The sequence below is a fragment of the Cydia pomonella genome, chromosome 10 (genome assembly GCF_033807575.1).
Source record: "Cydia pomonella isolate Wapato2018A chromosome 10, ilCydPomo1, whole genome shotgun sequence".
Lineage (NCBI taxonomy): Eukaryota > Metazoa > Arthropoda > Insecta > Lepidoptera > Tortricidae > Cydia > Cydia pomonella.
Genome location: NC_084712.1, coordinates 9,948,080 through 9,961,743, shown reverse-complemented (window position 1 = coordinate 9,961,743; position 13,664 = coordinate 9,948,080). Strand labels below are relative to the sequence as shown.

The window sequence follows — 13,664 nt, the reverse complement described above, 5'->3', positions numbered from 1 at the left end:
AAAAATATGCAATTTAATATTTATAAAAGTTAGTGCTTACTACGTCGTAGCGTCTTATTTAACACAATCAAATGCAATCCATTTCTAATAAATGTTTGATTATTAAATCTGTAACTGTTGTTGTGGGCCAAAAGCATTAATTTCCACTACCTAAAGGTTATCTCAAAGAGATCGCTTTTTAGCGAAAAGACCTCCTGTTGTTTACCTTCTACTTGTGTTGCTGTTTTCTTTTTATACTATTTTATTTTATTGAGGTATGCAATAAATAGATTTTCTACTCGTCGACTGTAATAGTTGGATTAAGATTTCGTGTACCAAACTATAATTGCGTAAATGCGTAGATACATCTCATGTATGGGCTCCCGACTCAACTATAATAGTACATTATGATACAAGTGTGCTAAGTTGGTACACGAGGCGATATTGTGCGCGCGAGCTGTAAGCGAGCGCGCAATAAGAAAGCCGATGTGGATAATGACCATAGCACACGCGTTTCATACGACGTTTTTCAACACACGTGCGAGGAAAAATGAAAACTTATAAATTAGATTTTTATAAGGCAAAACAGTAAAAGTACAATTTTCAAAATGGTGGCTTCCAATTTTAACATCGAATAATTGCACCAAAGCGTGCTGGGTTTGTAGGCACTTATTCCCCAATTCATTGAAGTAAGCTACCAACACGTTTTCCAAGAAAGAAGAATAAAAGTTTCATATGCCGCCAATTATTTTTCATCCGATTTTGATGGTAAAAGGCTATCGTTATCGGCTCTTGCCTCTATTAGTATTACTGGCAGCGTCAATTTTATGTGTTAAAACTTGAAAATGACATTTTCGTCGATATATAAACTAAAAACATGCAAAACTATTCCAATTTTATGACAAATACGGAAAATGGCTGGCGCGTTATTTTTTTTACGCACGATTCCAATGCGCGCCATACAACCAATGTTCCAATTGACGAGTTCCTGTGTGATTCAAATACAGCCAATTAAAAAAAATTAAAAACTTATATTTTCGTATTTCTATTCGACGGATGGAGATCAAATCGATAAAATGTTATGTTTATTCATTAATGTAATTTACGAGATAATTTAATCTATAAATTATGTTTGAAGTGATAAAACCTCTTTGAACTAACATTTGAAACCTTATAGTTGATTAAAAAAAATGTATTACTAGACCAAATTAGGAAGGCTCCGTTTCCATGCATATTATTAGCAATCAGTTACCTTCTTAACTCAGTCGGATAATATAATGAAAAAGAACGAGTGTTATAATATACTGAAAAAGCACGCGTGTTTAATATAAGCCAAAAATCGGTGGAAAAAAAGTCGTTTTGAGCAAGTGTGTTGAAAAATTTCTTTCGATACGCTGTAGTCAACTATAAAAAAAATTGACCAATCACGTGCCGCCGCGCTCTCATAGAACGGGGGACGGGCGGGCGGGGGCTCGCGCGTTTATGTCTTTCTAGATAAGATACTTACCAATTTTCATTACTCATTTAGGTTTTATAGTAAAAACAAATATTATTTTTGATGACTTGTAGAAAAAGTAGTGTATACAATAGTGATATAATCAAGCTTAAATCACGTACCTCACTTAGGCAACTCAGCAAGATTCGTTGCCTAAACACGGTACTCGACTGAAAAGCTCTCTTTTATATCGCTATTGTATAAAATACTAATTAAAACAAAAAAAAAATACTTAAAAAAACAAAACTTAAGACTAACTTAAGTCTAGTCAAAAAGACCCCCCCCCCCCCCCCACCCCGAGTTACTAATTTGTATTGAAACAAACATAGACATTAACCCAACCTTTAGGTAGCGGTTACATATGAATACTAAAGAAATGATCAGAAGTACCTATACTAAGTATAATTGTGTACAGCGCCATCTATCGCATGATACTACTGGTGTGGGTATTTCTTAAGATCATCAGTTAAATCACATTTCAAGTTTTGTCCCTATTCACCCCAGCCGTTCCTATTCACCCCGGTTGACAGGATTTGTGATTCTTTAATATTTCCTGAGTAAATGTAGAAAATTACTTGCATTCCGCTTGAAGGAATCATGCGGGTCGTTAGTAGGTATTGTTTGATAAAGACTGTACCTTGACAATTGTCAATGTCATGTACTAAAGTTAATAAAGTGTAAACGGTACAGTTAAGCACAGATTTAACGGATTTTATCTACACACATATAATAAATGCATCAGAACGCGTTAAAACCCCGCAAATCACGGCCAACATAAAAATAAACTGTGTTGTTACAACAAATTTATTATTTGTGAAAATGTTTATTGCGTAATAATAATGTCGATATCGATTTAATAATTACATTAAAATTTCGAACATCTCTGAAAAACAAGGGAGTTTGATTTGACCTCATTTCTAATATAAGTCGAGATGACGTTTTATTGTGTGTTCAAATGCAGCAATGGCGCGGTGGTCGTAACATGCGGTCTTGAACACATCATAGAAAGGTGTGTAGATAAAGCAGAGTAATTAAAACATTATATTAATGTTATAAACCGACACTCCTATTTTAACGCCTTTCATTGTGTAGCAGACATATAAACTGCTATTAAGTGTTACCAGGCATTACATACCAGAAAATAAAAACTTCAACATTTATTAATTAGTAGCATATCTAATTGACCCTTAAATTCCACAAAAAGTAATACATACATAGGATACGACGTGTTTACAGAGGCCAATTTGGGTGAGCCAAGAATTATCGATAATGAAAGAGTTTTATTGGATTAACGAATGCCATATTCGCCTGGGATTCTTATTGTATTACAATCTGTGGCTACGTGACGAAGTTTAATAACAGGCTCCAGAAGCATTATTTATTGGGCCAAACGTTGCATGTAGCATATTAATCCGACTTTGGAGTCAGCTGCAGAGATAACTGGCCCCCTGAATAGAAATTTCTTTGCACGGGGGTCAACTATCTCTGCAGCTAATTGTACATATGTTGTACCTACAATTGGACGTGCATACGAAATTCCATGTACAGTAGGGTTCAAAAGTGCATGGACAAGTTATGAGTAAAATTATTTATAAATTGTCCATGCTTGAACCTGATGGTACATTACGTCTACCTAAATACTGTATTTTTTTTTTAATTTAAAGAAATATCACTTTCTTTTCGATGTCCCGGCTTTTTGCCACTATTGGTGAGTTGAAGAAATTACAGAAATTAGAGATCTATCCTACTCATACTTAGGTACCTGTTTTGTATTACTTTAGTGTTTAGGCAAGTCGTTACAACGGTGAGCATTAATATTGAAATGAACATATTTTAACAAGAAATTAATCCACTATTTAATATACTCGAGTACTTCTGAGGATCGATTTTTTTACTATTCTGAGGGGCTGCCCTAGACTTTTAAGGATGGGGGAGGTAATCAACAGAATACAAAGTATCCCCCTTATATATTAACCTGACGCTCTCGAGTAACTTCAAAAATTCCCTCTTGGGCTCCCCTACCCCCTACCAAGTGGTTGATATAGATTCCATAATGGCTAATCGTTTTGTTAAAAAAAAACTGATGTTCATTCGCCCGGGTACGGAAACGATTTCGTTTCCTCGGCGTGTTTTAATTTAAGCAGCGGTGTGGAGAGCATGTAAGCAATAAAAACAGTACGCTTACGGTGCGTCATCGTCACTGAGATTCCGTACCGTCACCGTTTGAAAGCAGCAGTGTAGTCGTACCTTAAGAGCCCCCAGCAAGCTCGGTTCTCCATACAAATGTAGTTACGCTCTCATTTTAAAACGAAACTTCTCTGAAACTTTGTACTTGCTCTGAAACTTTGTACTTACAATGGGGGTATATCTTATATCTTCAGATACCAAATTTAAAAAAATACAGCTAATTTGTTTTTGCTCTATTTTCTTTATTATTTTATTTATTTACAAGCTGGAGCTATATAAACTAATTACAGGACTAGATATAACTCATGTCAACACGTAGTTTTTAAATGAGAACGTCTGTTTGTATGGGAAGGTGAAATTCGACCGAGCTTGCTGGGGATTCTTAAAACTAAAAACAGGTGAAATCTATGCTGGCGTTATAAAACATTTGACACATACCAACCCCATCTTTGACCATCAGAACTACCATATAATAATGTACGGGGCCGTATACCTACATCTACTTCAGCCCGCGTAGCCTACATGCCAATCGTTAATGCTTCGTAGCGTAGCATAGTCATCTCTATCACTCTTATATATTAGTGCGACAGTGACCATTGCGTTCCGCTCGCTACGGAGCGATAACGATTGGCACTTTGGCTACGCGGGCAGCTGTTAAGTTCGAAGCACACATTTTTAACTGTCAGCCGGTGAGTAGTGTTAGCAACTACAATAGCTGAGCTATGAATCAGAGTGCAAAGTTATTTATTATATTTGCTTAGTAAAAATTTTACGGTGGAAAACCTTATAAACGTACTGATGATTTAATAACAAAACATTTGTCAATAATATTATTTTAATCGGTGATGTCATAACCACATTAAAAATCATTGTTTGGTTTTATTTTAAATATTATTATTTTTGTTATTATAATAAGGGCAGTAGATTCAAAAACATATGAGTGGTGATGACGATAAATAACTTCATGGAACTTGACACCTTTTTTAACCGACTTCAAATTAAAACGGAAAAAACCTAACAATTTAGTTAAACGATTTTTTCATCACGATAACGGCTGACCTGATTAATATTATGATTTACAATTATATTTAAATTGTACTTGTTAACTGTTTTTTAAGTACTTACTCATATTTTACGTACCTGCCATTTCTAAAGACTACGTGATGCTTGTACTCTGACGCAGGTTATGGGCCCATCGTATGATTATTACCATCGATAAATCAACTATCATGAGAATTTCGCCATGAACAATCGCTGCTATTTACATCCATTAGACATGACTCTTAAGTATGTCATTGCTAACAAGAGGTACTTAAGTGCATCAGTTTAAAATAAATTAGCGGAAAGCATATTTTATAAGGCTTTCTATAAATTATTTATATATGTTTTGATCTTACGAAATGCTTTCGAATTTAGCAGAACTTAATTATTAATTCTATTTATAAGAATTGAGTGTATTTAAATTACGCGAGCAACGTATTAAGTTCGTATAAATTGCATCTACATCTAGAGCACATGGGATTCAATTTCCAGGTCTTAAATTGCGTCTAGACGTTATCAACTAACTTATGCATTCATCTAGCTTAGGTATTAGAGTGGCGAGGCGATAGTACGGAGGGCGGGCGGCTGTAGTGAACAGCTGAGCTCAGTCTCTACCCACCCGTAGGCTGAAACGCGCGTGCCTTGGCCCCGAGCCGCGCGGCGAAAAACACAAACGTTGTCGTGGAAAAAAGAGCGCCAAATTTTCTATCGGCTCTGTGGCGTAAATCGTAAGTATTTTACTGTTCGCGCGAGTTATGCTATCGTGTTCACGTTTGATTTGTGCATTTCGCTGACGATTTATGAAACAGTAACAAGGTTCCGGCTTGATATGTAACGTGAACTTGACCTTGTATACCTGAAACATAAACAAAAGACAGCAGTATTTTTATGCGATTCTGAATGAAAGTGTTGATAAAATAATAAACGTCATCCCTATTGTAATCTATATGTATAACGATGCTACTACTTAGCAAATATGAATTAAAAATTTAAAAAAATGTCGTCATCGTCGCGTGGCAGTTTACTTCAGAGTGCGAGTTCGAAATAATTAAATTATCATATTCATAACATTGCGCCTTACGCTGAGGGGTACTTGAATATAATCTGTATGTATTACTTACATTAGGATTCGGTCCTATGCCGACTATCGTACGAAATCGAATGACTTTACTTTTAAAACAAAGTGCGTAAAGAAAAGGTGCTTTTATAGGAGAGAGTCGGTTATATCCTACAAGTTTTTACTTAAAAGTCGATATATTGTTTATGAAGGCAGATACGAATGTGTTTAAATATGCAAAAAAAAGATGAGTATTCTGGAATTAAATTCACTTACTTAAAATATATTATTTTGAAGGGACTGTCATCGGTACGATTTAGCCAATGATTTGGTTAAATCGTACCATCAAAATTAAAGTTAATTCCATGAAACATTGTGCATGTTTGTTACTGTAGGTTTAAATATCAGATATCAATGCCCGACATCGAAATTGTACTGATATAATCCATAAATATTCGGTCGTTTAAATCATATCTATACCAGTAAGTAAGCCGGTTATATATTTGTAGTTAAATACTCTTATTTACGGTTTTTTTTACTCATCCATATCATAATGTTATTACAAAACCCACATGAAATATTAGATCAAGAACAACGAAGATCATATTTTCACAATTTTTTGTGCATATTTTAATTATAAATAAACTAGATTGTTTAATGGGAAATCTGCACGTGATATGATTAACTCTAACATGGGGCCCACCATGCAAGGAACATTTGAATCAATAGCATATAAATTTGTAGCAAATGAAAACAATTTATAACAAGTACTAATGGTTGCAATCAGTAAATACTATGTTTAGTGGTAGGACCCTGACCTTAGGAGGCTAATATTATGATAATCCTCTATTTTCGGCCAAATAAGGATCAATTTCCCCGCCCGAGGGTTCCGTACCATCACATAATCATTTTAGAGTGTATATATTTTTTTGCTTAAGCTCAAATATTTATGTTCCCGTTTTATTGAATTTCATTCTGACGCTTGGAGAGAATTTACACCTCCAAATCTTATTAGTACTCTACTCGGATACTGGGGAGAGGACCTTTTACATCTCCAAATTTAATGTTTTATAAATCATAGAGACTATACATCTCTAGTAGTCATTATAGTAGTTATACTGTAGTAATTATTTATTTTAAGATTATTACAATACAATGTTTACCCAGGTATTGGCTGTATTTATAAATGTTGCCACGTATTTTTTATGCCATTGAATGATGTCACTTGAATGGTAGGGGAGCCCAAGAGGAGATTTTTGTAGTTACTTGAGCGCGTCAAATTAAGATATGAGTGATATCTTGCTACCCCGTGGAGCCTATCTTAACCATTTTTAGCCTTTTATGTTGATCCGTTAAGTTAATAATGTTAAAGTAGTTAATGCCGTATTTTTTCTATAACTTAATCAGACAATTATTTGTACGAATTTTCTTAATCTGACGATCACAATTTCACTCCGTTGAGTCCCTATTTTCACATTGTAACCGTCAGATTAAGAAAATGCGTACAAATAATCCTCAGATTTAGTAATGGCACAATTATAGCATTAATTTGGACTAAAATGGCCAAATTCACAATTTAAAAAACCAACATTTAAAAAAATCTGTAGACGCTTTTCTGCTCGATGGAAAAGAAAATTTATATAACCTTTTTTCTTCCTATCATCTAATCTTTCAATTCCAATAGGTCTCTACGACGTTTGAGTAACTAGACATTTTGTATCGCCAGCTCCCTAACTATAAATGTTGTATTGACTTGAGAAAGACCTCTTGAGGCCTACTTATAGATTTTTTATTTTTATTTTGATCGTTATAATGATACCAAACAATAAATACTTGTCTTGTATAGGGAACATACTTTTTCATGTTATTTTATTTTATTAAATTTATTACATGTTACGATAGAGGCAATACAAAATGCACACTTTTTATATAAATTACTACTGTCGACTTTTTGAGGGTCATGACTCATGACACAGAGCCCACTGAACGATAGATCTTAAAAAAAAACGCCAAAAAATCACGGAACAGAAAGGGTACGGGACCCTAATAAAAACCGATGTAATAATAAGTAAGTGGGTACAGTCAGCATATTAATAATTAAATAAATAAATATTATACAACAATTTTACATGGACTTGTGCGTACTAGACGATGATATATAAAATATATAGTTATATATAAATTTTCCAAATAGAGATATATCTCTAATATTCGCGTTCTAAAGTTTCTTTCATAGTCTAATTGTTATACATACAGGGACTTAAATATTTTTGTTAAGCTATCAGAGGAGGTAGGGGTGGGGGGCTGGTAGTTCGGGAGACTTGAACAGGTGGAAGACTTAAACAACTTAAATTTTAAAAAGTGCCAATACCATATTATTTATTTTATCAGCACTCTACATCTATCCGGACACGACACATGTATGCTAAAAAGTAAATATTTTAATTTTGACACTTTTCTTTATGCAATGGTTCAAGTCTCCCGGTCTCCCCTTACTTAATCGTATAGATACTTTTGACACGTAGTCTGATGTTTGATGCTGACTATACACAGCTTCTTTACTGACTTGAACTTTTTGAAATTAGCTACTCGAACCACAATAGTATTATAAAAACACAAGCTAACTAATCACAACTGTCCACTCGAGAAGAATAAACTCATAAAAGTTATTTGTTTTAACACTTAGCACACGGGCAATGAGTGAGCAAACAACAGACGAGACATTATCGGCGAACGCCGATCGTTATCGGCGGTCGAACTCTAATACGAGAACTTATTAATTAAAGTCGACAGATAAGGCGTTACTTAAAAACATGTGGGTGACATAAATTGAATAATAATGTAAAGAAACATTTTAGCTCTTAGGTTGTAACTATCACACGCATTGTTATGTGTTGGTGTCTTTTTTAGGGTTCCGTAGTCAACTACCCTTATAGTTTCGCCATGTCCGTCTGTCTGTCTGTCTGTCCGAGGCTTTGCTAAGTGGTCGTTAGTGCTATAAGAAAGCTGAAATTTGGCATGGATATATAAATCAATAAAGCCGACAAAGTCGACAATAAAATCTAATTTTTGTTTTAGGGTACCCCCCTACGCATAATGTGCGGGTTATTTTTTTGCTTCAACCCTACATTGTGGGATATCGTTGGAAAGGTCTTTCAAAACTAATAGGGGTCTTCAACAAACATTTTTTGAAAAAGTGAATATATTCGGAGATAATCGCTCCGAAAGAAAAAAATGTGTGCCCCCCCCCCCCCCCCTAAAAAAATGTGAATTAAATCGTGGAAGTATAGCTTAAGAAAGAAATTAAATGACAACTACAGCAGACGTGATCATCTATAACACATTCTTTTATTCAGAAATGTAACAATTAAGTAATTAAAATACCATAAAAACCTATTTCAACAATTATTAATTATATAAATTAAGTCCATCCAAAAGCGAATTTGAGGAACTGTCATACGGATCATCATTGGCCGCGTCAAGTATAGATATTTCTACAAATACTATTACAAGGGCACTTAGTCTCTTTAAGCGCCATAATTTGACGACTTAGGTACATGAAGTAAATTACAGTTTTACTCAAAATGGGCCCGTATGCCAGAATCCCACGTAGCACGTGCAAACCAGTCTAAAATTGTAAACACTTAAAACGGCGAATATAACTGTAGTTAATTATCATAAACGTTTACTCTGTACGTTTGACAAACTGCGTTGGAAATAGGCCAAGCCGTAAATTTGTAAATCTGGACGGTTTTAGCGACATTTTATGGATTATTTATAGTTTTATTGTTTGTACCTATTACGTTTGTGATACGATTTGTGGCCGCAAGCTTGTAAAATACCTACGAATGGACTCTAAATGGCCTACGTACGTTACGTACCACAAATTGTATCTGTTCACTTAAAACAATAAATAAAATTAAAATAAGTTAAATTGTTGTGCAGTAAACTCCGAAAACGAAGTTTATAAGAAGATGTAGCGCTTTTTTGGATCACAATACCGCTGTCATAAATACAATTAGCAAACTTGAGGCCTGTCTTGAGGGACTGTATAGATTCGAATACTGAGTTTTTACCTTGCGCTGGCAAAAAAAGGGGGCAAAGGCGAGTCGGACTCGCGCATGAAGGGTTCCGTACCATATAAGACGTATTAAAAAAAATCTACTTACTAGATCTTGTTCAACATTTTACCACTTTGGACACACATTTTTTCACTTTGGAAGTGTCTCTCGCGCAAACTATTCAGTTTAGAAAAAAATGATATTAGAAACCTAAATATCATTTTTGAAGACCTATCCATAGATACCCCACACGTATGGGTTTGATGAAAAAAAATTTTTTTTTTTAATTTTATGACGTATTAAAAAAAACTACTTACTAGATCTCGTTCAAACCAATTTTCGGTGGAAGTTTGCATGACAATGTATATCATATATTTTTTTTTAGTTTTTTCATTCTGTTATTTTAGAAGTTACGGGGGGGGGGGACACACATTTTACCACTTTGGAAGTGTCTCTCGTGCAAACTATTCATTTTAGAAAAAAATGATATTAGAAACCTCAATACCATTTTTGAAAACCTATCCATAGATACCCCACGCGTATGGGTTTGATGAAAAAAGATTTTTTGAGTTTCAGTTCTAAGTATGGGGAACCCCCAAATTTTTTTGTTTTTTTTTCTATTTTTGTGTGAACATCTTAATGCGGTTCATAGAATACATCCACTTACTAAGTTTGAACAGTATAGCTCTTATAGTTTCGGAAAAAAGTGGCTGTGACATAATCGGACAGACAGACGGATATGACGAATCTGTAAGGGTTCCGTTTTTTGCCATTTGGCTACGGAACCCTAAAAAAATCACAAACATAGGTCTAAAATGCACTGTAACAAATTATGCGTAAAAGCTAAAAATATGAACTTTGCCTCTAAAAATCGACAATATTATGTTTGAGGGAACTAATCGATTACTTTATATATTTAAACCTACAAAAAATAAAATGAAAAAGGAATACATAATAAATTAAAAAAAAACATGCTATCCGCGCTCCCCGGCAGGCACATCCATCTCGCTCACGGTTACGCTCAATGAGAGTGAGAGAAAAACACAAACTTACTCGACCTTAATAGTTATTTACGAATTTTACGATACAAGTGCGAAAAATAGGAAATTCGTAACGAGTGGCGTAAATTAAAACACGACCGAAGAGAGTGTTTTAATCGACCCGAGTTGCGAATTACCTATTCGCATGTGCGAATAGGTGATAGGCGAATACCTATCCGCATATGTACAGTAAAACGTTATACTATACATACATATGTATAGTACAACGTTTTACAGTACATATGACCCTTTAAATTTTCGACATAGTTACATAAGGTGCTACTTTACGCACTAGTGCGGAAAAGTAGCACAATATGTACTCATACTGTAATATAATATTACTACACTCGAGTGCAAAAAATCGAACCATCTGTCTGTTTTAACTTTTTTTTCAATTTCTGTAAAAACTGTAATCGTGACCGTGACACGTGTAAAACCGCGTAATACGAGTACACAGGCTTTTCCTATATAAATTCTTGTATTTTTGAAAAGATTGCGGACCATACTTTCAGTTTTTCAGGTCTTAGAGCTTTACCGCCCTAAAAATGCATACAGTATTGGAGTAAAAGTTATTTATAAAGAAAATTTGGGAAAGTTCAAAACATGTTTCAGCAATTTTTGATTGTAATTTTGTAATATTTTATTGAATTTAATTTGTAATATTTTACAGTTAGTATTATAGGATCGGTGCGGTAAAAATTGTGTCTCACTCGGAAGCAAAATTTGTTTAATCCTCATGCCTTGAAATGCTTATAACGCTCAAGAATCCACATTACTACGCTCGTGGATCTTTATTGGAATTATAGTAATTAATTACCTACTTTAAGTTATTTTTGTTGCATAACTAGAGACTGACGAACTCACAGTCAAACTCATTCTTCAATTTTGTGGGGCTACGACTATATTTAAGAATTGATAGATATCAATCAAATAAAATAAATAAATAATGAAAAAAATAACAACTTTGCCCCCATAATAAAACAATGCAACTATTTATAATATTTTCCTTATATTTAATGTTTTTAAACATAAGTTATATATATGTTGGTTTTGCAATTATTATTTCCCTGTCCGCTGTGTATTAATAACAAATGACATAAATGTCTAAAGGTACATGATAAAAGAGGAAAACAAAGTCTTATTATACTTGGATACAGTTGAAAATAAGTAAATATTAATCAATTAATTTCAAACTTTCAGAAAGAAACTATACTTACGTATAATTTCAAAATGAACCGTATTTACGCAAAATAAGCAAGACAACTATGTTCAATAAGTATAGAAGGGAAATGAATATATGCATCAGGAGAAGCATTTATTATGGTAATAATTAAATCAAGAAATGACCAATAAAATCTTGACATTCCAGAGAAAAAAAGCTTTAATTCAATCAGCAAGTGTGCGTAGCTAAATGAAATTTGTAGATTTTGTATTATTGTAAGCAGACTAATTTTGATAACATTTAGCGAACTTTATTGCAACATAACATAGCTTCAACTGTTATACTGAATAAAAGGCTTAAAAACATTACTAACAGGAAAAAAAACATTTACTTGTGACAACTTTCATCTTGACGACAAATTTTCCCTTAAAAGCACCGAATTTTAAATATTCTTTTTTTTTTGAGTAAACGAATGATTTCATCTGGTTTTTTTTTTGCATAAACTAATTCTTCACTAACATATCTTTAATTTTTTACACATATCACAAAGTTCCCCCTCTTCATTAATTAATAAAGGGGTTGCGCACACTTACCCGCTGCGCACAGTTACCCCATATGACTCTACTATTGGTCATGTAATCTACGATGACGCGCAGATTTGTCAAGACTAACTTTTAATGACATAACAATACGAGTCAAGGCACGCGACTTCTCGAATGAAAAGATGTTCAAAAAGGTATATACACTCGTAGGTGTCGTACTTGGTTTAACAAATAGTTATATGTACTGATTACAATCCCTATTTTTTAACAAATAAAAGTAAATCTAACACATATCATCGCGTATAATTATATTCAATAAAAATACAGTAGGTATTATATGCCACATATAATATACAATAAAACGCATATGAATTATAATAGCCGATATGAAATAACTAGTAACGATAACGTCAGCTATTGAGCACAAACGACAGTTCCTCACACCAGTTCAAAAGGTTACTTGATAACGTTTAAGAGTTATATCTTATTCAATAATAGAATACAATGTGTGCTTGAAATAGGTGACATTTATTCTATTGTGTCATATGTGGAGAAGAATATTGTTGCTTTAAGAATAGTTTTGACATTTGTCTCGGCTTTCTACTATTATATTAACCACAATAATTTTATTTTATACCGGGAATCATCACCAGAGATAGAAATTTTTATAGCAAAATAAAGTGTGAAATATCCCATACCTTCATTTTATGAAGTGAAGATAACTACCCCAAAATACACAACACGTTGGATATCTTCGTTAATATATTGGTCGTTTTCTATTCTTTTAGCACTGCGGTTTATGTTTTATTAGTACGGGAGTATCTTGCCCAAAGGGGTGAATTTTCTTTTTTCCTTTAATTTCAATTATTTTTGCACCTATGGTTTGCAAACGTATCTGCTTGATAAATAAAATAAAATAATTTTTAACGAAAAGAAACGTCTGCAAACGATGCTAAAAAATGACTGTTTTGGGTGAGACTTGAACTCATGGCCTCTGAATCGATACTACAGCGCTCTGCACACACTTTAAAATTTATTCTAAGCTTAATAGCATCGTTCGCAGACGTTTCTGCTTGTTAAAAATTAAGTTAGTATGGGCA

The 13,664-nt window shown here is 33.7% G+C and overlaps 1 protein-coding gene across 1 annotated transcript in view; it reads left to right on the top strand.

Annotated features, from left to right (window-relative positions):
• The first annotated feature begins 5,230 nt into the window (after positions 1–5,230).
• Positions 5,231–13,664, top strand: part of LOC133522059 (globin-like) — a 29,278-nt gene continuing 20,844 nt past the window's right edge. The window contains exon 1 of the mRNA XM_061857251.1: positions 5,231–5,430. The gene's annotated coding sequence lies outside the window, so the exon portion shown is untranslated. The remainder of the gene's footprint in view (positions 5,431–13,664) is intronic.